This window comes from Wasmannia auropunctata, unplaced genomic scaffold, assembly GCF_000956235.1.
Source record: "Wasmannia auropunctata unplaced genomic scaffold, wasmannia.A_1.0 LD335400.1, whole genome shotgun sequence".
NCBI classification, from domain to species: domain Eukaryota; kingdom Metazoa; phylum Arthropoda; class Insecta; order Hymenoptera; family Formicidae; genus Wasmannia; species Wasmannia auropunctata.
Genome location: NW_012027490.1, coordinates 763,814 through 788,020, shown reverse-complemented (window position 1 = coordinate 788,020; position 24,207 = coordinate 763,814). Strand labels below are relative to the sequence as shown.

Genomic DNA, 24,207 nt, shown 5'->3' with positions numbered 1-24,207 from the left:
TAATCATTTTATGTAGATTATAACTTATGGTTGCGCTACTTATTACAGTGATAAATCGATTTGACTTACAATAATTTTATAAATATTAACAGTAAAAAACTCTGAAATCATAACACAATACTAATATAACATAAAGGTATGTAACAGAATTCCGAGAAAACTTTCACTTTTTCTATTTTTTCTGACTTCTGCGGCGTAAATACCGGAGTTACCCTAAGATGTGTGTTAGTGTGTGTGTGTGTGTGTGTGTGTGTGTGTGTGTGTGTGTGTGTGTGTGTGCGTGCGTGCGCGCGCGCGCGCGCGCGCGCGTGTATCATCTAAGAGTACTACAAAATTACCTAATCCTGTCGACAGGACACGGGAGCGGAATGAGATTCCGAGAGACGGTGAAAATTGCATCAGAGCTCTCATCCCCTTCCACTTCCGCTTCGGTCCGGAAAAATATTCAGAGTGGACCCGAACCGACTGGGGATGCGAGCGAGAGGGTTTACACGGACGCACCCTCACAAATGCTCGGTAAAATATTCGAAATCCATATCGGGATATTTACAGAGGTGGCTGAGCCTCTCGGTGTGTCGTAACGCCGACGAGGTTTATTATATTTCAGACGTGTCTCTTCCTGCTGGCTCCGTAGAGGGTGACACTTTCCTATCGAGGAGAAATGGGAAAAGAGAAAGCCAAGTGCAACGAGGTTGCGAGCGAGTGGAAGGATTCTTTCACGCCAGGATATTCACATCCTGCCGTGACACAAGGGCTGAGGAATAATTAAGGCACCACTGGCGACGCGACAAACTTTCCTGAACGTGTAATTGACGTGTAATTCGGTGAGCATTTAACTTTGTAATACAGGAGTGGCGCGGGCCAATAGACGTGTCATTTTAAATACGAGGATATATAAATATTACCTTAATGAAACATTGACGAAAGATGTAATATAACAAGAGAGAAATTTTTATACAAAAGAGAAATTGATTGCGCTTGCTTATATATGCTAGAAGTCAACGTTATCGGAACGCGGCATACGAGCAAATTCCGCGTATAACCAGTATTTACAAAGAACGGCTGAGATCATATGCATCGTAACGCTAGTAGGGGGTGGTTTATTATATTTTTGACATAACTCGTCTACCCAGCCAATAAGAGGCACAGACGCGTCTATCGGAGCTGCTCCCGTATCGAAAAGAAACGATGCGATGGAAGAAGAACACTGGAGAAAGGAAAAACGCGCAAGAGAGGGAGAACGCTACGCGCCACGTCGCGTCGCGCAGCGCGCTGCCGCTGCCGCTGCCGCCGTCGCCTCCGCCGCTGCCTCCGCCGCCGCCGCCGCCGGCGAAAAGAAGCAACATTTTTCAGTCTGGCATCCATGAATCTGAAATTGAGTGGATCAACCATCTGCGTCGCTGTTTTCTTCTTACTTACGGATAGACTTTTGAATGTACAACGGCAAGCATACGACGCCCCTTCGGAGAGATACTACGTTTCTCATTTACAATCGCAACAATGATTATATATGCGACAATAGTCAATGTTAGAAAAAAAAATAAGCGGAAGAAACAAAAATGTAAATAAAAATAACACGCGTACAAAAGAATATTTAAAAATGTAAGATTTATAAAGATTAAGGCATATACAGTACATATATATATGTATATATAATATTCTTCTATAAAATTTATAAAAAGCTGATTCGGTTGTTAAAAGACACGCGGTAATGTTGACACTGGCTTGCCCGTTTTGCAAACATTGGTATAAGTACAATGAAAAGACAAGGAAGCTAGAGACCGCCGAAACGTCGCGTGGTGCACGAAAAATAAAAGAGTGCAAGGGATGAATTTACCCCGTCGTCGCAAGGGGGAAATGCTGGGTCGGCGACACAATGGAGAGCAGACGCTTTGGACTTTGTCGCCTCATTTCTCCGTTTAGTGCGCGCGTCCTCTCTTCCTTCCTTTAATATCATCGGCTTTCCGGGAACGTGAAGCGCTCCCTTTCTCTCTCTCTCTCTCTCTCTCTCTGTCTTCTCTTATCTCTCTTCTTTTTCTCTTTCCTGCATGTTTCCGTTTCTCTTCTCGGACTTGTCCCATTGCAATGATAGAACCGAACCCCTTTCTTGTTCTCCTGCGACACATTCTTTTCGACTTTTTCCACTTCGAAACAAACAAACGTATACAAACGAGAAACACATTGAAATTTGTACTTGTTACTCACAAGAATTCATATACTGATCAAGCAGGGGGAGGAGGGGGGGGGGGCTAATCTATCGCATTATACCTTATCGTGATTTGTTAAATATATTATCACATATATAAAACTTACATTATCGAATGTCCTTCCAATTAGATTTACTGGTTTTTTGGGATAAACCGAATGAATTTCTTTAAGGATAATTTGTTCAAACTGAGATTCTCTACGCTGTTCTTAATCAGAAATAACCCAATCGATGCAGTTACGTAATTATATGATGTAACGTTTATAAAACAAAATATTATATCAGATACGCTATCGTTTTTTATTAAGTTACCAAAATTCGATAAAAAAGAGATTCTTTTCTCTCTCTGTTTCTACACGTTTCTCATTTTAAGTATTATTCAAATTTACAAACATATGAATTTAAATTGAATTCACAAAATACTTTCTCTTCAAAACTTCTTAAGTTTCATAAAATTTCGCACTAATAGTGTTAATCAGACCCAAATCGCACGAATTTTTATTCAAATCTATCATAGAATTCACTGTTTGAATTCCACTTCAAGAACGGCGCAACATATCGATCAATAGAAAAAATATACGATACGTTTATATAAATATATTAGAATCAGTATCCTGATATTGCAGTTGCTATAAACTAGCTATCTCGAGTAACATTCGTTAAGAAGTAATATTATAATGACAGAAAAAATAAATTCGGAAAGTTTTACGCGTCAAAAACTTTCGACAAAATTATCTATACTCTTATTCATGCTCCCTCCCTCTCTTTCTCCCCTTCCTCTCCTCTCTTTTCACTTCGTCCATTCTTTTGTTCGACAACGTGAAACCGAGAGTAAACTCCGGGAATTCTTTGTTACCTTTGTAATCGCGAACGCACGATAAAGTAATTACGCGGCATAGAACAAAAGCTGCACTGCGTACGATTCCAAAGATAACAATTACTCTGTACGTCTGCTGTAACTTCTTGGTGTCTGATCTTTTTCAGGACGTAATTACAAATCTCTGACATGTTTTAAAAAGATTTAGGATAACTCTATCGATAGAATAATAATGTTAAATGAATTGTGTAATGTTATTTAATTAAAGTCTGCTTGACAAAAATAACATTTCTTTCGTAATATATATTACACATAGTAACTTTTCACCTTAAAAATGCAATATATTTTTTTGTCTTTTTTCAATCGTTCGTAGTAATATTTGAACAAATCGCTAATTTCTATTAATAACATCAATATCACATCTCCTTGAAAAACCTCATTAAAAAAGAATTTTTTTTAAACATATAAAGAAAAACTTATAAAGTATTGTAAAAAAATATGTAATAAAAATACTTTTAAAAAAATTCTTTAAGAATAACTTCAAAGCTGATGCAAAATACAAAAATATAATATCAGATATCTCATTACCAAAAGGGCGAACAACGTGAGTAGAATAGAATAGAAAAATTATATTCTCTGGTAGAAGAGCAAGTCAGAGTTTTTTCGTTCATTTCGTTCAGCTTTCGAGTACATGTTCAAATAGAAAGAAGCCAAAATAGAATAAAAAAACCAGCAGCCTAACCATCTTTCAGCTCATTTAACATTACTAGAAGCCGTCTGTTTAAAACTCATTAAATAATAATTGAATGATAATCGAAATTAATGCGAATTTTGCCGGTTTCGTTTGTTTCTTCCTTTCTACTCTTCGCTCTCTTTCTCGTTTCTCACTTTGAACATTTCACCTCTTGCCTATTTTTCTCATCTCCTACACCGCCGCCTAAACCATCTTCGAAGCTAACGAAACGAAGAATAAATGCGGGCCGGTCTATTTTGAATGTATCCGAGTAGCAGCGCCGACAGGAAGATAAGTATTCGCGCCGCGCCCCCGCAAGCCCCACCGCTCCAGCCGCTGCCTTTCCAACCCCCGACCAAAATCCACGGAAGCGCGATAAAGTAATTGCGGTACAAAGTATGAAATATGCAGGAGGTCATGGGGGACGCAGGCAACTTCTGGAAGATGAAGAGAGGAGGCACCGCGCAGAAGGATGCGCAGCCAAGGGTGTCGGTGGATGGATGAGCGGCGTGAAAGGGATGAGGCTCGAAGCTCAACGCGGACGAGGGCTGCCACGAATTATAAGTTTTAATTACTCGAAGATGAGCGGATGGATTACTTCGTACTTCTTTCTGGAACTCACTTTTAACGGGTTGTCGGCTCTGACTGCTACCACTGACAGCTTTTATATATTACCGTTAGAAGAGAGAGAGAGAGAGAGAGAGAACGCGCGCGTCCCTAACATCGTCGTCGACATCGTCGTTGGTCTTCGGTCGCCCGATAAAAATCGATCGGGGCCGCGTGCTCGACGGGCGCGACGATAATTTATCATCGCCGGAACCGCGCACGATTTTGCGTAACCGGAGGGCGAGCCATAGCCGTTGCTCGCAGAAATTGGCCGTTCGTGAAATTGATTACGCAATGTTCGCCAAAGTGTGGCTTCTCGCTACCCCCCCGTGCCAACGCTCACCCCCGGCGCTATCTTTGCTCATTAACCGCACGCTGCGTAGTAAATTTAAGCGACGCGCTCTCGTCGCTCGAGCTGATCTTTCGAAATTCATTCGATACGATAGGTAATAATAGACAACCTTGTACGCTTGATAGTTTTATTATTCAACACAATACCACCAGATAACGATAGATAACGATACTGGATATTGGAGAAAAAAATTTGGTGACTTCATCATACATAGGTACAATAGCTACATATCCATTATCAATTTACTATATCTATATTCCTAAGATAGCTTACGTCTACGGTAAAAGTTGTAAGCGTACTAAAATTATAGGCAACGACTTGTCCGCGTCCTGCGGTAGATTCAGCGCAAGCTTTAAATCAGTATTATCCATTCAAGACAGTCGACGGATAGAAACAGCTTTTTCACGAGGGAAATCGCGCACGGATGTCTCTTTAGTCGAGGACAGAGCCGGGGGCCAGGGTGGCGGTCGTCGGAGCTCATTAAGGACAGACCGGGAGCTCGAACCAGCGCATCTCCAATTAACCGGCGATGTTCTAGCGCGTGCTACCGGGTAATCGACCCCCTCGGGGCGCACGTATTCCGCACTACTATCTGCCATCGAAGCACCGACATACGACGGCAATAAAAGCCGAGCCGTACCGAGTTTTCAAACCGTAAATTCAGTTTTATCGAAACGTCTTATTGGCTCACGTACAGTTGCACCGGGACGCGCTGGGCGCGCGTAAAAAAAACAGTGACTTTCATGTCTTGGCCGACGATGAATCTAGTATTCATTTCGATGTATCACTTGCTCAAAATTAAGGCAAATCACTCCGTGCGAACACTGTCGTTTAAATTTGCTAAATAGATTTCCTAAATCATAACAAATAGCAAATTTTAACATAAGCTGTTACCAACTGCACTACGGCACTACAATATTTGATACATAATTTAAAATTTCATATATCGTAAGAGATTAGATAAGCAAAGTGAAATAGCAATATACTAAATAAACATTGTAATTGTATAATATTCTTTATAACGATAATTTCAAGTCTCTCAGCGCCAAATCTAACTTGCTAGTGCTAGTGTAATCAAATTCTATTTTATTATCACAATATATATTAAATTATTATTACACGCGTTTGAGTGTTTTTTTCATAAATATATAAATATTAATATGATATTTGTTAAATCGTTCACGAAATGTGTGTCATGGTTTGACAGTCACTGGTCGAAAGCATATCGATTTCATGAGAAATGTTATTCGCTGATACGAATATGCCAGCGTGAATCATAAATACGCGAAAGAAGAAGAGCCTTGCGATATAGTTAACGCGTCGGTTTACAGATAAAAAAAAATGTATACCGTGATATAGAAAACAAAATGCTGTAGTGTGATTGAAAATGTATTACTGCATATTACCAGATGCATAAAATTGAAGAAAAATACTTTGCCTAAACGGCGTAGCTAAACGGCGGCGTTCTTTTAAATTAGTTCATCCATTTAGCTAAAAGTTTTCAACGTCAAAGGCGAGTGTGTCAAAAGCCGACAACGCGCTTGCAAAAGTGCTTTACGCCAAAAGCAAGATTACTTAATATCAGCCCTCGTTAAAGCTGCAAAATATTAATAGAGACTTCACGGTCTGACGTCTTTGAAATCTGGCTGATACTTTGAACGCCGCCTTACATAAGATATAAGGCGCTTACATATTAATCGACTCATAAATATCCGAGACGCTTTAACGCGAGATGCCATTAATGAATAACAAACCGACTTGAGATGAGACGATGCGCTGCAATCTGTAGATATTGTCTAAATAGGATATTATCAGCTCAGAGTGTGATGAGAAATACTAAACGCTCTCTATATCGTGCAAATAAAAATATAATAAGATTAACGTGCACAATAACAATAATAGTAATCTCTCTCTTTGTTATTATTAAAACTAATTGTAAGATGCGCTCTGAATTTGCGCACGCGCGCAATTTTGCACACCTTCGATATAAAAGACTGTTCATCCTTTGTTTACAAGACCAGCTGTATTTTAATTAGAGGCACTTTAGCTCAGAGAAATTGCTGTTTGTCAGCAAGATAATGAATTTATTTGACGTTGGGCGTCAAGTCGGTAAATGAGTCCCGAGCGACTGTCAAGACGACCCACTTGAGAAACTTACTGTGTACAATCTAGAGACATGCGAGTTTTTTAAGCATGCAAGTTTTTCATTACAAGTACAAAATTGTGCGTTTATGTTCTTCATTAATGCATGAGGAAAAAAGTTATTGTATTATTTTTTAGCAGGCAAATATGTATTTAAATATATTATGCATTTCTCTCCCCCCCCCCCCCCCTCTCTCTCTCTCGTTCATGCCTTTCATGTCGTATTGTATTTTCATCTGTGCTCGCATCGAGGACTCGCGTATCGAATAACGAAGAACTTGATCGAAACTGAAAAGGGTTAATCGAAACTCGATAAAAATAACCTCTCCAAATATTTGACGCTCTGTTTATCCAGAATAGTTGAAAACATATAATACCGTTCCTGTTGGACTTTGGATAGACAGGCACGAGTATGTGAAATTGAATGCAGCGACGAGCCGCCCGCGCCGCGCTCTCTGCGAATAAAGTATGAAAAAAAAGGGACCGACGCTGGCGTATTATTTATCTCAAACAATACGTGAAAAACAATGAAACAGATATCCGCGGATACATGCGGCAGGATGTAACGCGAAGGGATGATGTGGAGGGAGCAGGCTCGGCCAAACAAATCGTGGCGTGAATTCTACGTCACGTCGGATGCACGCTGGAAGAGAAGGAGAAAGAGAAAGTATGCATATGTATATGTGTGCAAATACAGCGTGACGAACCAATTTTCGGGGCATCGGTTGTTGAGAGGTCGAGAACGCGAATACTGCGAGTATATGAGTGGAATAAAATGGAATATAAACGTAAACTTTATTGATCAAAAAATGGAAGTGAGAGGAAGAGCAAGAGAAACAGAGTGCTTCATTAATAACGATATACATGCAACGTAGTTCACTATTAGTCAAAGTAGAAGACCACTCATTTAAAAAATTTAGTCGCGTGAAGCTGTTAATTATTGGAGCGAATCGGATTTCGTTTGGGAATTCGATGTCTTTGAAATTTAATCGTATAGTCGCGAAAGAGAATAACGTTCAATAATTTCTCGCTGAAGACAAAATGAATCAAATATTACACAGTTTTATCCTGCTTTTAACATCAATATACATATTACGGGACAATTTAGTACATTACATCCGTCGGGAAGTTTGATCGCGCGTACATATTCCGTAAAATATCGCAAGCGCTTTCCACGGTAGATTCTACCTGTGAGTTTAGCGAATTTGTCGACGCTCATAAACGAAAAGTCGGTGCATCGAACCGCTACCTCGCTTCAACGCGTCCGTTCTCGCTCTCGTCGCGCCATTCAAATATACATTCCAAATTTCAGCGGAGCTTTCCCCACGCGTATCTAAATTATGTAAACGATAACGCACAACATAATTACGCGTTAGAGTACACACGCGATCCCCGTTCACATACGTCACGCCGAAATTTTAATGATTTAAACGGTATCTGGATAATTAACATATCCATGTACCCTAAACTAAATCTGCATCAAATGAGGATTGACCGCACGCATCGACCGTATTACCTTTCGATCATTTTCGCGAGCAATATGAATCACTTTTTTTTCTAATACAACGTCATTGTTTAACAAAATATATATAAATCTGACACTGGACTTTGGTAAGAAAGCAATTCTTACTGCGAAACTGTGTTATATTCCACGAAATACCAACGGTTGCATATATAGTGCAACGCGTGTCGACGCTCGCATAAAAACTTGAGCAAAAAATGGAAAAATTCATGACGACGGAAATATTCTGCGGATGTACCAAGCACCGAAAATATTCCCCTTCGTCGGATGCAGATTTGTGCTGCGCAAATCATCATGCTTGGCATTTTGCGTCACCACGAATCGACAGAAAGCGAACTGATTGCCAAACTAGTGCATTTAAAGTGGAGTCGATGAATCAACCGTCATCTGGATTCACCCGATACCACATTTATAACTTAATTAATTGTAATTTAATTTTCTTTCGAAACTTTCAATTATCTCATTATCTAAGCAGAAAAAGAGAGAAAACGTGTGCATAGCATAATATACAAAGTTCTGTCTTCGAGACTTGATGCAAGTTATTATTCTTTATTATTCATTGTCTTCAGATTACGAATAAAACAATGACTAGTATATTTTACACACATAGTGGATGTGTGTATATATATATATATATGACATCAGTGTAAAGTCTAGCTGTATTTCAAGCAGTCAATGACGAAATTATTCATTTTTTACGCTGACCTGAATTTTATACGCTCTTCATAAAAAAAATATTATGCAGTCGTAACCGTTGACCCGTATTTCAGAAGCGTTTTATAAAATGTAAACATAAAAAAGCGGTGGTAGAACTCTTGCGAGTTATGAAATGAGTCTGACGTTTCGCAAAAGGATCGTTGCGCGCAGTCGGCTAGTATTTCATTCATATGTACACGCGTCAACGTTTGCTGTTGAAGCGATCATAGAAGTGAAATTACGGTGTAAAATAAAATTATACAATTTTCTATCTGTAGATGCAAATAGATGATATGTATTGCAAAAGCATAAGAATTAAGTATTGTTGCAGGCTACCCTTTTTAATTATTGCATCATATTTTACCTGATATGAAAGAATATGTAAAGACAATAAACTGCATATCCAGAAATCCTGCACAGAAGTGCAGTGACGAAGTTTCGCTAATCGCAATCTGACAGATATAGGTAGGTAGGTATACTAACCGACAAGCTCGTATGTAACTCCGGTAATATGTGCCGAGACCGGCACTCATAATCGTCATGTTGTAACCCTATACACACGACGCGCGGCGCGGCGCGGTGCGGCGCAGCGCGGCGGTCCGATAAACCGGTACGATACCATTGTGACCTATTGTCGGCGGTTGTAACCTATGGACGAGCTCTTTTCTGAATGCAATTTCGCGCGGTATGTCGCGCGATGTTCGTAGCCGGGCAAAGAGCCCGTCGTTGTGCCACACTGCGAGAAAGTGTGTACACCCGCGCGAATGTGTGGCGGCCTGCGGCCGGCCCTTTGGCCGGCTCTTTCGTCGCGTTCACCACGCGCACACGCGCATCCGCGCATGCAGCACATCTACACCCGTGCACCGCAAACCCGCACCTACGTACACACTCGTCCGCCTCGCCATGGGCTAAAAGGCCGTGATCCAAACCATTTCCCGAAATTGCTCGTGGACGGCGGGCGCGTAACTCGTCGATTGACATTTCACTGCCGGCCGCGGGCCGCGCCATCGAGGGTTGCCGTCCGTAGAACGGGTAAGAAGCTTAAAACACAGCTGGCCGGCCTCTCTATTGGGCGTCGCTTTGATTCTGATTTAACACGCCGGAGGATGTTCCGTCGTCCGCGTTTAATTGTTATCGTTTCGCTCTAGTCAAATATCAAACTCTGTTAGTTTTTGTCTAGACACTTAAATTGCCATCAATTGACTTTATACGAAATAAGAAACGAATGATTGTTTAATAATCAACTATTTAAGCTTGCCGTCCCCTCTCCCATTTTCTACCCAAAAATTTGACATCACTATTTAATATCGTACAGTAATGCCATGTTGAAAGAGAAACGCAACTTATTAACAGCATGTATAAACTGCTGGCAGTTACGCTATAGGCCATACACAACCATAGTATGATTGATTGCGGTACTGTTGGCAATTTTCAAATTGCCGTATCGTTGGAATCTAGTTCCTGTGGTTAATTAACTTAAACGATTAATTATATAGAGTACAAGATACACAAGATTGCAGTAATATATATACAGAACATCGTAATACATGATAATGCAGTAATATCCTTTTCTGAATCGTAGCACAGCAATTAATTTCTGCAATTTGCATTTGCGCGACAAGTTCATCATTATTGCGTGAAATTATTTGTCACTGCTATTTATTTTTACCTAGACGCAATTAAAAGTTTAGCGAGATCACTTTCGTTAGCATGAAATATCGTTCGTATTGCTTCGCTGTGTACAGCTGAAAAGTTTAAAACGCGACCGACTTTCTCGTGTATATATGCGTTAATTTCGTTTCAACAATTCGTGCTTTGGCGACTTTCTAACAACACGCCGGGCAGTTTGCCTTTAACGCGCCCGAGATTAATATTTATAATTAAAAGTTTCGCTCGGGACGTTTATGAGTCGCGTTATTAAATTAATGAAAACGCGCAGCCATATCGTAATCTCTTATCGCAATATGTAGCGCAATATGTAGCGGACGTCGCCAAATCGGTATTCATACTATTTGTGCGATTGTCAATTACCAAAAATAATGATTCATCAAAATAGATTCCTCATTTCTGCGCAGTGACTACATTCGACGTATGTTATCTAATTTTAGATATTCTATAAAAGTTTTGTAATCGTGTACTCAACAAGAGAAATAAATAGAACAACAGTTTCACATAATCACAACGAAAGTGTAAGCTTCCTGGCACCTATCTCTTGTAATTAAGTGTAACCCAACTCGCGAATCATTCGAGTATAACATTCGATCGAGTTTGAATCTCGATTTCGTCGACATAGTGGAATTTATGACTAAATTGGACAGACATGTCATTAGACTAACGCCTATTTGTAATGAATGTAATCATGCCCCCAATATAATGAATATTTAAACTTTAATTTCATTTACATTAAAACATCAAGTTGTGACATGCGATATTATTAAATCTTTTATTTTTACACCAAATTATAAAGATTTTTTTTCAACATGGCATGGAAATTTTTAAAGCTGTTCGAAGAAGAATAAGAATTATATCGATTATATCTGAATCTTGAAAAATGCTAACTTTGCAGAGGTTTCTTATTTGCATTTGTCATGTTTATTGGAAATAATTTCATTCAAACATAGAATGTTTTGCACATACCTCAAGTAAATTTTTCCATTAAAACGTATATAGGATATAATACATTTCATTACTATGCAGACAGAAAAACAGATGTATGCACACATGGACGTGTGTGGTTTTATCACATCGATGCAAAACTGTAAAGCTGTAAAACAGTAAAGCTCGGTATCCTTCCGTGATACAACCAAGTGAATTTATATCACTTGGTTGTATCCGAAACATTTGCCTCTACGTGAAATCGTTGCAAATGCTGGGGCAACCATATCGATTACGCGTTTTCACACTGCAACGTTAATCTGATGTTACGCACGTCCGCGTAGCCTATCGTCAAATGTCAATATTAACACGGCGTATCGCGCGCGATATTATTTAATAACAAACAACGCTTACTTTTAATCCTGTCGGGGATTTCAATTAAATTTTCAAATCTCGCACTGACGAAATTCCGCGTCGAACGTGATTTTTCGCAATCGATAATCGAGTCACTGTTATACATATATCACAAAATTACAATGATTATAAACGGAATATGTGATTGTAAGTTTAAGCGAAATGAAACATTTTTTGAAATCGAAACAATCTGCGAATATCTACGAACCACGTAAAAGAAACTATTTATAAAAATTTCTCCAAAAAATCCTAAAACATAAACACGTACGAAACGAATTGAAAGAAAATTCAAATTTTTTTTTTTGTTTCAACAAATGTATGCTCAGCACTAAAAATATCAACATAGCTCGAGAAGCGCTCTCGGAATGGATAAATCATTCCAAAAAGAACAAATCACGTTCTTCGATCGATTCATGCGTAACAAGCCTTAATCCGTTTGCGAGTTTGACAGCTCACGTTGCACGACAGCCAGCAATGGGACGTTGAAACAGCGACAACTCATTTACTAATCACTGTCACTCGTTTCCACGGTGTTTCATCATCGGCGGTAATTCGTTATAATACGAACGGAACGTGATCACAACGTCGGATGCCCGCGGCACGCTTACATTCGCGAGCATAGGCGCGTTTCGCGTCGCCAGCTGCGCTCGCGCTCACGACACGTATGTGATCGGCAAACAATGTTGATCTACGCACAGTTCGACCGTTCGAACGGCGAACGGCTAATGGCGATTAACGTAACGTTTAGAGCATTAATCGGTGGCATTAATATCTCTACTACCTCGCCGACCGCGCCGCGCACCCTTCGCCCTTTGTGCATAGCAAACTGCGGCGCACGTGGATGTATTAATGCCGCGTACATGCGGTCGGGGAATCGACTCCTCGCAATCTGAGGGATTATTTCTCATCGGGAAAATTAATTTCGGCTGGCGCTGCCCGTTTACCCCTGATCACGCTCATACGTGCCAATTCCAATTACTCTTTCGATTTCGTAAAGTGCACAAACAAGTTCGACCGGTAACGCGAGCGTATTGTAACAGAAATATATTTAGTTGCAGCGAATAAACAAAAAAGGCACAATTTATATGTCTGCTGATTAATTAATTAATTAATTCAGTATGCCATGTGCCTAAAATAAATTTCAGATCGAAAATATAAGACAAAAACTATTTTTCGCCTTAGTTATGTTCTTTTATATGATCATTCAAAAGTTCGCAATTTCAAATGTTACGTTTTGTTACATTTCGATATTAACTTATTTGTCCTTCTCGTGTTCGATATATCATTTCAGATAAACAAATTCCAGGTTGGATAGGTACATGACCAACACGAGCATTATGCTTCTGTGAACGGAAAAGGAAAAAAGAAACGCGCAACACACGACCTGTTGAGATGTCACAAATATCACGCACGTGAATCCACACCCGAAGCCTTTCCGGTGAATATGCGCGCAAGGCGAAAGGTCTGAAGTAGGATTAATAGCCAGGCAAATTCGCGCGACGCTAATAGGTGAAACCGACACGAATTGAAAAAGTTTTCCGGCGGAAAGGCGGAAGGGTGTAGGCGGAAAGGCTCGCGTGTAACGTCACGATAAATCGTACGAAGACGTTGATGGCCGACAGGTAGCTTGGATATTGCGCGTTGCATCGTATACACACCGATCTACAGGGTGGATCAGAAGTTTGCCAGATCGATATCGGTAACGTTCACGTCGCAGTCATCGTAGTGTTTCAATTCGCCAATAAAAACGAGCGAATTGTCTCGTTTATCTACAAAACAATCTCTAGAATTAACGTTTCGTTTATAGTGATCACGTTTATGGTCTGTGGACATAGGCTTCTCGGCAAGTTATGCTTGCCAAGGTATGCTGATTTAATTATCGCATGAAAAGTTCTTGTAAATTTAACCCTTAAACATTCTAATTCATAACGATCGATCTTTTTACAATGTTTTCTATTTTATTTACTATCAACACACCCTATATACATGCATACAACGCGGCAAAATATATTACAAAGACGAGTGCAAATCTAGGTTACACTATTATTACTGTTATCCCTATTCATTACTCGACAGACAATTATTATCATATAGAGCATAAGTATGACAAAAATGTTGCAAAGAGTAGCATATAAAAAATATATATAAACAAAGCGAAATATCTTGGATCAAAATAATTTGTCTCAAATTCTTCTTGTACTTGTACTCGTATATATTTTTGCTTTCTTCGTTATTAATCAATTAAAGAGATTCCTTTTTATTATTTACGCGTGCAAATAAAATAATTTATCCGCAAATATTTGAATAATAGATGTACAAAGCGCAAGCGCTTTGAAATGAGTTAGAGAAACATATAAACAGTAGATTATCAACAATATTTTGACAATTTCTTATGTCATTATCAAATCGCAATAATAATTGATCTTTTTACGTAAAAACTTACAGGACCAGGAAAAAACATCAGAACGAGCCGAAGCAGCGTGATGGCAGATTTGTTGAGTTAACATCGATCCTGTTTATTGGACTTTAGATCAAAAGCTTCCTGTAACAGAAAAAGAACGAAAATCTTGATATACATGCGATATACATATATGTGTGTGTGTGTGTGTGTGTGCGCGCGCGCGCACACACACACACACACACACATGCAATAATACATTCGATATCACGGTAACTTCTTCCGAAAGAAAGATAAAACGCGACGTACGATCTACGAGGACGTACGACGCACGACAGAGCATCGTCGTCGACAATGACGTCGCCTTAGTTTTATTGTGCAACCACGCGCTTATATCGCGGTAATGCCTCGCTCGCTCGCTAAATGAAAAAGTTATTATTTTCCATTCTATTCTCCTTCAAGTTCTCTGGCCCGTCCCAAGTTCCTCCACAAGGCAAGGAATACCGTGCACGCAAAACCGCATCGTATAAAACATCTACCGCGAGTATACGGCTTGTAAACTCGGTAAATATGATACGCGATTTATACCGAGTCTACCGAAATCATTTGCGAAGCCGACCGTAAATCCGAAACTTAGTGGAGAGGAAAGCTACGCGAAATCACTGATCTCTGCGAAAGTATAAGCTTAAAATGAAGAGAAACGAATGTCTTTTTTATTATATTAAGCAAGGATAAATCTAACATAAAGTTGTATTATCTTGATGTCGGACTATTATGCAACACACGCATTTTTACGAGTGATAATCGTGTGGAACATTTTGCGTTCACTCACGCGCAGCGACGTCGTGGCGCGTTCTTGCAATAAAAAAAAGAGACATCCGCGATGGACGGTACAACTTGTTTCTCTTTAAAGTTTAAAGAACGAAGGTAAAAGCGCCTGCAGAGTCTGCGTCGCTCGATTTCGGTGTCTTTATCGTCGTGCGTAGTCAGTGTGGCTTGACAGGCCTAAACCCTCTATGATTGATATCTACCTCGTCCTCTTTTGCGCTACATGGTATAGTCATTCCCGCTCTCGCTCTCTCTTTATCCCACTTGCACGTCATCCTTTTCGATTATATCACCCTACCTATCCGTCCATACACACACACACACGCGTGCGCGCGCGCGTATACTTACTCATATACATGCATATATGTATATAAACATTTATACATGTATAGTACATACAACCTTGATTCTACGTTTGTCGGCACAAACCAATCGATATAGCTATTAAGAAAATTAAAAATAAGGATACTTTTGCACTTACTTATATACCTAGAAATGCTATAACTTCTTATTACGGGATGATCATTGCTCGATAAAGTGACCAAGACTCGTGAAATCTCCACGATTGATGCCACGAGGATGAGTACTGATGATGAATTATATTTCTTTATTATCAAAAGAAAAACGTCAATTATCTATCACTATCAATGCATTTAAATTGTATATTTTTTTGTGTGACGCTTACTTTAAGTGTTAATAATATACAATAAAAATTCAATAAAAAACTGAAATTAAAATAAATTACAATGTTTTAAATTACTTTTTATCTTTTTTTATATCAGTCAATAATTGGAATTACTAGAATGTGCTCATAATGAATACTGAAAAAAATGCATATTGTCATACGTTTTAGCGCAAGTCAAATTTATTTGTCATACGTTTTATAATGTTGAAAGGGAATGCTTTGTGTAACCATTCGTTACAATTCAATTTGGAAACTTTGATACGGCTCATTTCTCGTGAATCGCCGTGTACGAGAAGAATCTCGGATATAACAAAGAATCAGTGGAATACACCAGAATTCTTCTTTAACAAGGGAAAGATTAAAGTAAACGATATAGTCATACTCAAATCTATCGATCAATACTATCAAATATTACAACAAAACTACTGATTTGAATCCAACATCGATTAAATTTTTACAAAATACAAATAAACTCGCATTTTATATTTGAACATGAAAGTTGATAGAGATTTTCTACACCGTTTGAATTAGCAATCTAAATGTGTACATTGATTTTATTTTTGCGGTATCCATTTACTTCATTTTTCGAAGGAAATTGCCAAATAATTAGGCGCAAGTTTATCGCGAGAAAGTGTTACTTATTAAAATTTCTAATAATAAAATTTTTGCGAAGCTTGCATTAATTAAGTCTACGCGAGCGCGAACCAACGGCCGTTTTGAACAGACTGACGTGCATTTTCTTGCTCTCCTGTAGAGTATTATTTAAGGGAAAGCGCACGTTAATGCGCCTGCCGGTGACACGAGTATTATTAGGGCGGAGGGTGTAAAAAAAAGGAAGAAGGACGCGCGCGAGTCGGGGGACAAAAATGTCGTTTCTAAATGGTTTACGTAAAGCGACAAGTAAGCTTGTCGGTTACGCTCTCTGCTGTGTCTCAGTGCAATGACAGGTTTAATTACCGGATTTGCACATACGTATACAGGCATGCATGTATTTTTTAGTATGTTCTGGATACTAATCGATTTCGCCGAACGATTGAAATACGCATTTGATTTCGATCCCACGCAACACGTCTGTATCGACAGTCACTCTGGAATATTTTCGCCCCAGACAGATATGCTCACATATCTGCCCGATCAGTCAAATAAGAGATGTAAAATTATTAGCGATTAAATGCATTATCTTCGAATTATGCAGCCAAGGTATTATAGGTTTTTAACTTTTCATGGAACGAAAGAAGTTGTCTGTCGCCAAAGCGCGTGTCAAAGGACAATTTACGAGTCCGTCGCGAGTTACGGAATTTGGAAAATGCGTTTAATCCAGGCGTCGACGACGAAGACGACGATAACACCCGACTTGGTCGATTTCACGCTCGGTAGTGCGCATTCCGAAAGAGAAATTGAAATTGCAAGGCGACCGGCAAGAGAGCGACCGCTTTCGGGTCAATTGTATTAATTAAATCTCTTTTGCGCGATCGTGCATTGCGACTCGACAGGCAGAACGTGTTCGGGCAGCGAGCGAGCTGAAGAATTCAACGGCCAATCCGAATTCTCTCGCGTGACGATCTAATCGATCACGCCGCAAAGCGCCGACAAAGCGTATCTGCGAATTTCTCAACGCGTGCCAAATTAAATTAAGTTGAACGATATGCTTGCCGATCTCTTTTCAAACGGTTCGGCGATTTGTGAATAATTCCACTATCGATATTAACCTCTTACAATTACTGAATGTATGAAATTAATTCGGATTAACGTTACTATTCTAAATACATATGTACTTTAATTAATAAATTAAAAGTTTGACAAGATTTTTTTATATATGTATTATAACAAGTAAATTACAAAGAAATAAAGCCGACACCACAAATGATTGATCTTTTTAAATGATAAATGCTGAAGCAAATTAATCGAAAGAGTATTACACATATATGTAAATTTTTGTTTCATTTCGCATCTAAAAGAACTCGCTTTCTCTCTTTTTCTTCTTCTTTCTTGTAGGTGACAATATAAAATATAAAATATCCGTCAGTCTGGTCTGTGCGCCAGATTGCGTTGCCATAAACATTAAGCATATAACGCTATGTTGGTGTTAAAGAGGCCGCAAAACTGTACGGTAAAAAATCGAGTTCGGCTTTAATGTCACTGTTAAAAGACGCCGGTTTTCTTTGCCATTCTCTATATTTTCCTCTGCCATCGCGTAACATGAATCTTTGGTTTTCTCACAGGATATATTAAATATATTACTATATATATAAAAAGCTATATATGCAATTAGCAGCTTGCGTAAACTCAACATAAAATTATCATTTTTCGTATATTACTCCGGAGCAGTTTCTTTGAAGCTGTCCTGAATGTGCGTGGAAATTAATGCATGCGTTTCAATATAGACGGTTCTAATGTTATACGAATGATGCAAAAAGTATCCATTAAAGAAAAAGTAAAAAGTACATAAGAGGGCGAATAGTCTCGTAGGAGGAGGACGGGTAGTTGGAAGAACGTCGTGGTAAAGATTTTCAAGTACGAGGGAATTAAATGCATCGTCGTGGTTTACGGCGAAGGTTAGATGGAAAGGTTTATTCGATGGAAGAAGTTTCGAATCCTCCTATTATCGCGACAATGTATGCGCTTTCGCGTTGGCCACTATCAATTTAATCCCTTCGCGAAGGACCTTGGACAGAGCTATCGTCGATACCACGTTGTGACATGATTCGAAAGGCTGTCAAGATAATTTTCGAACGGCAAGCGAGACGCATCACCTTGGCCCTTTAATCCTCTTTGAAGCACTCCGATACACGTATAAAGCGTGAACGGATGACGAAATTTTCAATATTTAAATGACACAAAAATATGTTACTAAAGAAATGCCATTGAATGCATGTATATTCAATTATATTAGCAAAATTCAATAAAAAAAAATTTCGGCGATTAAAGAATTAATCAGAAAGTCTTACAAAAATATCATCGCCATCATAAAAGTTAAATAAGGTAAAATATTACAGTGTTCTATGATGTGTAACGTCTTCTCAAATATATGGCCTCCGTTCCGTAGCATTCGCTAAGAAAAACATCAAATAATCGCTCGTCAAAGAGATTGGCTGGATCGCGTAGAAATCGAATCGAATCATGCGCTTCTTTCGGCGCTTAATAAAGTCCTCGTACCTTTGACGAGGGAATGAGAGAAGTGCTCGTCTCCGATACGCCGTGGAATCTTTAGGGTGGAATCCCCTCTTATACCCCTGTGACCTGCCGTGTCGGAAAATCCCCGGGGCGAGACGGGGGCAGGGAAGATAAGTTGAACATATAATTTGAAAAGCCGCGGGACAACAAGCAACCACCACGCAACTTTGTACCTGGTAGCGGCAGGAAGCAAAGCAGCCGGTAGAAGACGAAGCTGATAGAGTTGAGATGAAAGAAACTGTTGCTCCTTGGCTTGGCGTCGATGTAAGAAGTGAACGTAAAGGCAAGAAGATAAAAGGCGCAAAAATGATCGGAGGCAAGGGTTAATAATGTAGAAATTAGAGGCGGCAATTCGCACGTTCATGTCCGGGAAAGAATGATTTCTCTTTGGTTTACAATGTTCTGTTTGATTGTTGAACATGTTTAATTAAAATTATTCTATTTATTCTCAACTCCGAAGCATGAAGCTGCATCGAAACGGGAAAAAATTGATGTCAGAGTATTGGATAAGTAATATGACATTTTTCCGATTTCGTTCGATTCATATCTTCTTTTTTGTCGCAGTTAGATTTCTGTTCTCTTTTGTTTCGTTTTTTTTTAGTCTTCCTGTTATTTATGTTCGCTAGGAGACGTAACGCGGCGTGTCGCAGCGCGGCGAACAAAGCAGAAACTGAGAGCGGAGCGAACAAAGTAAATCCTGCGAAAGTAGGGATGCCGAGCGTTAATTACTCTTACACCGAAATTTCCCAGTCGAGATTTTTCTGAAATTTACGGAAGCGACGCTTTTCCACGGGGAGCGGCCGCCCGTAGCAATGAACGAGTATCGTTAAAACTTTTCGCCGCGAGTACTCGTTGGAACAAAACGGCGTCGCTTATTTCGAGGTTAAAACGACGCTAGATAGCACGAGTTTATCCTTCTAATCATGGCTTTCTTTCAGTGGACTGCGAATATCGCACGCCGCAGTTTCAACCGAGAGAGAGAGAGAGAAAGAGAGAGAGAGAATGCCACGCAAAAATAAAAATGAAAATAAAGATTCTGTTTCGCGCTTTAATACCTTCACATATTCACTAATAGTGGAGCGTAAACTAAAAGCAGCATTAAAAGCAATTCATTTAGAAAGTTTCCTTTCTTCAGCTTTTTCAAGAATTTACATTTTCTTTTTCGACTATTTAATTAAAATATTTAATTAAATAATTCGTTACTTTTTGGCATAATCGATATATTAAGTTCAATTGATAATGTATCGAGTAAAAAATTATCAGTGATGTAAATCACCTATGACTCAAGAAAATGTGAGTGTTACATTGTACATTTTTTAGAACAATAGAAAATATGCGTGTGTCGCACGCGCGTAGCACACAATGTCACGAATGAACGTTCTTTATGTATGTACGCGTCGAGCGCACGCATATATAAATGCACGTATATGACCAAACTACGAACAATACTGATTCGCTGCAGACCGTTTTAGAGAGCGACGGAATTCGAGCCGCCACCAGCCGGCTCGCCTAATTCCAAATTTAATAAAGACATACCTGTCCTGTGCACGAGTGGTGGTGGTTGTGAGTGGGGCGGCACAGATGTTTGAGCTTGTAGAGGATTCGCCATATAATGCAGGAACCCCTTCCATTAAATAACAAGATCCGCAGTACTAATGTCGTCAACTATATATGAAATATGTACGCCAACTCCGGTTTGTCACCCATAGTAGACGTCCGTTACGACGATTTACGTATATACACGAGTTTATACAGACAGTTAATCATCGATTGATTTGGATAAATAGAAATGAAAAAAATATATATCTTAAAACATATACATAGTATAAAAACTTATTTTCTAGATCAGAAAAAGTGAAATGAATAGTTGGCGATTTATTAAGTAAAATGCAAATAAATGTGTGTTTTAATGTGAGCGTGAAGGAATCACGCAAGTATAATTGGGGAACAAAGTCTCGAAAAAAGCACAGTTTCCTTTTTCACTCTCGACTCCGCATCGCGCGCACCCCTACAAAGAGATACAACATCGATCTCTTACACGAAAAGAAACGTGAAAGAAACGGGGAGACCGAAAACCAAGTAAATCTGTTCCAATTCTCTTAGTTCCTCACCTCGAGTTTTTACCATTATGTTGGTAGCCGCATGTTATGTGTTTGTCTCTTACTTATTTCATACTTTCCATTCATCTCCATAGGTCTTTTATTTCTTAAGCCCGTTTCCATCATGCTGGGTTCTCCCAATTTGACATTGCCCCGGTTATCGTGCGACGATTTTAATTAATTTTTCTCATTTATACAATTGTTTGTCATCGTAAACTTATCTCTCATAATATTCATATGTATATCAACTGATAATTCTTTCATTTTCTCTATTAAATTTTTTATCATAACATATTATACAATAAATTTGAATCGCCATCTAAAATCTTTTACTTTAGAATAAAAGTTTTGAAATTTAACGCTCGTTATTTTAATCAGGTTCTTGATATAACTTTCTTTGTCGATCGCGCCCTACTTATCCTGCAATAATAAAAGTAAAAGGAAATAACTCACTGGTGACATGCCGAATTGAATCTTCCTCGAAAGTGTTCGTTCAATTAGACACTCGATTTATTAATCGCTCGGTAAGTCTTTTATCTCGGCGCTTTTTTCCTCTAGCGGACAGGAAATCTTTCTCCTTGCACCATTTTTTTGCCAGCCAGGAATCCTGCCGATCGTTTTCCCCGTTCGAGATTATCAGTAATTACGAAACTTTCCAAGGAAAACGAATCGTCGCGAGTTTACGAAGTCAGTTATTAATCGCCATCCTTTGAATGCCCGAAAGGTGTCGATTTACCGAATATCTTATTACTCTTCTATCTTTCGTGAACAGCCGAAGAAGCACTAATGCCGGAAATCGAAATTAATTCGATAATTTTGGATTAAATCATTTATGCGTAATACTCAATGTAATGTTAAACTATGAATTTCTTAACTGTTACATACCTCGAACACATAGGAAGCTTTAAGATATTCTCTTATTTCTTGCACGTGTAAAAAGAACTCATATGTGCAATTAGTAGAGATCTCATTTATTTCTTATATCACTTATATAATGAATAAGAATTAGTTATTTAAATTGATTTTCACTAATCTTGTACCGATATCAGTCAATTAAACAAACGATATTTTATCAACATGTCAAAAATGTTGTCACGCAACTATTGTTTCTAAAATTTTAAATATTTCGTCGCAAATTTACTTTGATTCTACTATCATGTAAATTATCGTTGATCGATTCATAGTTAATTTGATCTGATAACGTTTAAGCTTTTGCTATAATAATATCTATGTTAATATTTGATGATAGAAGATAAATAATAGTATTAATCATAATGATTAAAGAATATTATTTAAAATATGGATATTATAGAAAATGTGATAAAATTGTATAAAAACCGTAAACGCAATTGATTAAATCAACAACTAATATAATAATAATGTATGTTTATAGGGATTATTTTAGCAATATACTTGTAATTTCAAAATCGGGTTAAATGTTTAGTTCGCTCAGGATTTATTGAGACACGACGAAAGTCATGACGTGAAGATATTCGCAGAAACACGAAGTACGATGGACAGCGTCGACGGAATGTGTACTTTCCGTGAATCAGCTCATAAATCGCCTTTCAACAGCAACCTGAAAGGACTTTTGGCGATAAGGAAGTTTCTGCAGGACGCATGTAGTCACCATTATAACCGCACACGTCGGCTGCCTGATGCGTCAAGCTGGAGCTGGGTGCACGCCAGAGCAATGCCCAAAAAGCGTAAAATCCGAAAATCCGTAAAATCCAAACCATTTCGCCGCTACCTTTCTCCATCCCTTCCCTTCTCTCTCTCTCTCTCTCTCTCTCTCTCTCTCTCCCTCTCGCGCGCACGCGCGCGTCAACGTAGCTAGAAGAGAGCTCGTCTCTCTAACTCCTAACTTCCTTCGTCCGTTCCACTCCGCCCACAAATATCCTACCTGTCTTCGTGCTCAAAACCCAATGCGCGTTTAACACGCTCTAGCTTCCTGAACATTCACACGAAATCTCTGTTAAGCTAGGAGCAAGCTGAGGCTCACCGACACCAAACGCCATTCCAAATTCCATTCACGCCAAGTTTCTTATTCGGCCAAAAACCAGGCGATCGTTCTTTATGTTCCATTTATTTTTTCTCAAGAAATCAGGTTGCAAAATTTGCTTCAACTATATACTTGTCCATAAAAGGAAAAAAAGTAAAAAACAATAAAATTACATATGCTACATGAACCATATAGAAGAGGCGATATATTCCATCAACATACATACTGTGCACTAACTACGTAAGAGATATAAGCACATTTTCTGAAAGCGGCGCGAGAGAAATCCTGCAGAAACTCATTTCTGAGCTTGCGTCGAGTATATTAAACCGATGTGTACTACTCATACAAGAACGTAAGGAAAATGCTTCTGATATTCCAGTTAGATTTTTTTTACCTTTGCGAGAACTACTCTATCTAAATATCTGCGTACCATACCGCTTTTAGAATGAAGTCCATTACACCGTACTTGTCGGCGATCAATACGCGAGTCGTTAAATCCGGAATTCGCAGAGCCAGGTAACCTCCGTGCCGGAAACTCATCACACCTCGATGGAGAAAGAGAGAGAGAGAGAGAGAGAGAGAGAGAGAGAGAGAGAGAGACAGAGAGAGACTAGTAAAGAAAGAGAGAATGAGAGAATGTCTGTCATTCGCCAAAGTATCGTGAGCGCGTAAATGCGTGTCGAACTTTATCCCGATGATATTCACCATCAAAATCATTGTGAAAGAAAATTATCCAATATCCTTGTCCAGTAGTGATATATATACTTTTATGATATATATGTATATATAACTATTGAACAAGGATATTGGATAATTTTCTTTCACAACGATTTTAATGGTGAATATCATCGGGATAAAGTTCAACACGCATATATATATATATATATATATATATATATATATATGTATGTGTGTTTTTAACAGTTAAAGGGTTATCT

General features: G+C 38.8%; 2 long non-coding RNA genes across 2 annotated transcripts in view; one reads left to right on the top strand and one right to left on the bottom strand.

The window, feature by feature from the left end:
- LOC105457085 overlaps window positions 1–24,207 on the bottom strand; it is a 56,423-nt gene that overhangs the window by 21,233 nt on the left and 10,983 nt on the right. The window contains exon 2 of the long non-coding RNA XR_975339.1: window positions 14,527–14,625. This is a non-coding gene — a long non-coding RNA (uncharacterized LOC105457085). The remainder of the gene's footprint in view (window positions 1–14,526; window positions 14,626–24,207) is intronic.
- LOC105457084 lies at window positions 13,598–14,608 on the top strand. Its single transcript, XR_975338.1, has 3 exons — window positions 13,598–13,782; window positions 13,891–13,945; window positions 14,529–14,608. It is a non-coding gene; the product is annotated as an uncharacterized LOC105457084 (long non-coding RNA).